Source organism: Trichechus manatus, unplaced genomic scaffold, assembly GCF_000243295.1.
Source record: "Trichechus manatus latirostris isolate Lorelei unplaced genomic scaffold, TriManLat1.0 scaffold00070, whole genome shotgun sequence".
Lineage (NCBI taxonomy): Eukaryota > Metazoa > Chordata > Mammalia > Sirenia > Trichechidae > Trichechus > Trichechus manatus.
This window is the reverse complement of record NW_004444006.1, coordinates 5,222,827-5,226,050: the sequence shown is the minus strand read 5'-3', so window position 1 is coordinate 5,226,050 and position 3,224 is coordinate 5,222,827. Positions and strand designations below refer to the sequence as shown.

The following is a 3,224-nucleotide window of genomic DNA, read 5'->3' as shown; positions in this document are numbered from 1 at the left end:
TACAATCAAAAGCAAAAATTTGCTAGTGATCAGAGTTCCAGAACAGGGGGAGAAAACTGAAAACATAGAGAGGATCGTTGAAGAACTGCTGACAGAAAACTTCCCCAGTATCATGAAAGATGAAAAGCTGGCCACCCAAGAAGCTCAACGAACCCCATATAGGATAGAACCCAAAAGAAAATCGCCAAGGCATATCATAATCACACTCGCCAAAATCAAAGACAAACAAAGAATCCTAGAGCAGCTCGTGAAAAACAAGAAGTCACATAAAAACAACAAAAAAAAGAACTGAGAAACGAAGAAATACAAAAAGGAAAAAAGAGAGAAAAGAAAACAGAAACAACAACAACAAAAAAAAAAAAAACAGAAAAAAGAAATGTCCCCAGGGATCCCACTGAGTAGCTGCACAGACTGAGGAAGTAGCTCCCAAGCATCACAGTAGAGCCTAGCTAGAAGGGGTTCCCAAGCCAAGAAAAGAAAAAGAAAACAAACAAAACAAAACAGAACAAATAAAAACAAACAAAAAAACGAACAGAAGAAGCCCTAGGGAGCCCACCAGCATGGTGTCGTGGTCCAGGAAGCATTTCCACAGTCGAGTGGTGTTTCACAGCCTTTCAGAAAGAAGCAAAGATGGCACATGGAGCCAGGTATTTGAGCGAAAGGAGGGGCAGGTAGCGAGAGGTTTGGAAGAAACCAAAAGAAGCAGAAAAAAGCAACACCAGCAAAAAACAAACAGCAGTCAGTTAGCCAGCCAGTGTGGGCGGGTGGAATCCACATAGCACAGGGCTAAAGCCGATGTCTCCTGGCCAAGAGACTGTAGTCACAGGTAGCAGAGGAGGCCGAGTGGGGGTGATGGAGGGTGGAGGGTGGGAAAGTGTATATCACAGGTTATGTGTTGTTCTGTCTCCTGCTGGGAGCTCTGTGAATTTGCTTTCCTACATTCCCTGTTCACTGATCTCCAACAGGAGTCTGAGATGGGGTATCTGTGCTGTGTTAGCTGATAAGGGACCTCCGCTCGTAACTCTCCTCACTTTCTGTTCTCTGTCAGTTTCTTATTCCATTCAGTGCTTGGCTGAGTTCTTTATCTCTTCATTTGATGCTTAGGGTTCCAGGGTTGACGTTTGTCTCTGTTTGACTTAGTTTCTTAGGTCTTTGCTGCGGAGGGATGGCATGGCGCTTCACTCTATAGCGCCGTGTTGCCTGGAAGTCTCTTATACCTTTTTTTGTTCCTCATTTCCTCCAGTACTGCCTTATTTTGTGTATAGTTTATTTTTTGTCGAGAACCTTTTTATTTCCCTCTCATTTCTTTTTGTGCCTATTTTAAGATATTTTCTTCATTTTTACCATTGGAATTACATTTAACATCCTAAATTTATAACAGTTTAATTTGAAATAATACCAACTTAACGTCAATAGCATACAAAATCTATGTTCCTATACAGCTCTCTCTTCCCCCACTTTTGTTGTCACAAATTACATCTTTACACATAAAGTGATGAATAACATAAATTCATAATTGTTTAATGAATTTGTCTTTTAAATCATGTAAGACATAACAGGTAGAGTTACAAACCAAAAACACAATGAAACTGGCCTTTATATTTTCTTTTACCAGAGATCATTTTTTCTTCATACAACTTTGTGTTACCTACTGTCCTTTCATATTAACCTGAAAGTCTTCCTTAGCATTTCTTGTAGGGCAGGTCTAGTGGTAACAAACTCCTTCAGCTTTTGTTTTTCTGGAAATGCCTTAACTTTGTCCTCATTTCTGAAGAATATAGAATTCTTGATTGACAGTTCTTTTCTTTCAGCCCTTTAAGTATATTGTTTCTTTTTCCTTTAAATATGTCATCTTCATTATTAAGCACTTTAAGTATATATGTCTTCTGACCTGCATTGTTTCTGAGGAGAAATAACTGCTTAACCTTATTGAGGGTCCCTCGTATGTGATAAGTCAGTTTTCTCTTGCTGCTGACAAGATTCTCTCTTTCTCTTTGGTTTTCTACAGTTTAATTATGATTAGTCTTCTTGTGGATATCTTAGTATTTATCCTTCTTGGAGTTCATGGAGCTCTTTGATGTGTATAGTCATGTCTTTTGTCAAATTTTGAAAGTTTTCAGCCATCATTTTTCAAACATTTTTCTGCCCCTTTACTCTACTTTTTCTTTTGAAACTCTCATAATGTGTATGTTGGTCTTCTTCATACGTTAATCCCTTAAGTTCTGTTCACTTTTCTTCATTCTTTTTTCTTTCTTCTCCTCAGGCTGGATAATTTCAATTGTCTTTCTTCAAATTTGTGAATTCTTTCTTCTGCCTGCTCAAATCTGCTTTTGATTCCCTCAAATGAATTTTTCTTCATGCTCGCTTCGACAGCACATATACCAAAATTGGAATGATACAGAGAAGATTAGCATGGCCTCTGCACAAGCACGACATGCAAATTCGTGAAGCGTTCCATATTTTTATTAAAGATAATAAAATAAATCTAAAAAAATGAATTTTTCTTTTCAGTTATTGTACTTTTCATTTTCAGTGTTTCTGTTTGGTTGCTTTATAATTTGTTTATATTTTACTGTAACTATATATATATTTTACATACATATATATGTATGTAAAATAAAATTTGCTATTTTAACCATTTTATACAATTCCATGGCATTAATTACATTCACAGTGTTGTGCAAACATCACCACTATCCATTTCTAAAACTTTTTTATCACCCCAAACAGAAACTAAATACCCATCAAAGAATAACTCCCTAATGCCCTCTTCCCACAGCCATTGGTATCCACTAATCTACTTTTTTCTCTATGCATTTGCCTATTATAGATATTTCATATAAGTGGGATCATACAATATTTGTCTTTTTGTGTCTGACTTATTTTGCTTATCATAATGTTTTCAAGGTTTACCATGTCATAGCATGTATCAGAACTTCATTTCTCTCTGTGGCTGAATAATATTCCATTGTATGTATGTATATACCACATTTTGTTTATCCATTTATCTGTTGATGGACACTTGAGTTGTTTTCACCTTTTGGCTATGGTGAGTAATGCTGCAATGAATGTTGATGTACAAATATCCTTTTGTATCCTTGTTTTCAGTTCTTTTGTTATGGATTGAATTGTGTCCCCCCAAAATTTGTGTCAACTTGGTTAGGCCATGATTCCCAGTATTGTGTGATTTTCCACCGTTTTGTCATCTGATGTGATTTTCCTGT

At 36.5% G+C, this 3,224-nt stretch overlaps 1 non-coding gene across 1 annotated transcript; it reads left to right on the top strand.

Moving 5' to 3' along the window:
• Window positions 1–2,357: 2,357 nt before the first annotated feature.
• LOC111821210 (U6 spliceosomal RNA) lies at window positions 2,358–2,464 on the top strand. Its single transcript, XR_002824662.1, has one exon. It is a non-coding gene; the product is annotated as a U6 spliceosomal RNA (small nuclear RNA).
• Window positions 2,465–3,224: the final 760 nt, after the last annotated feature.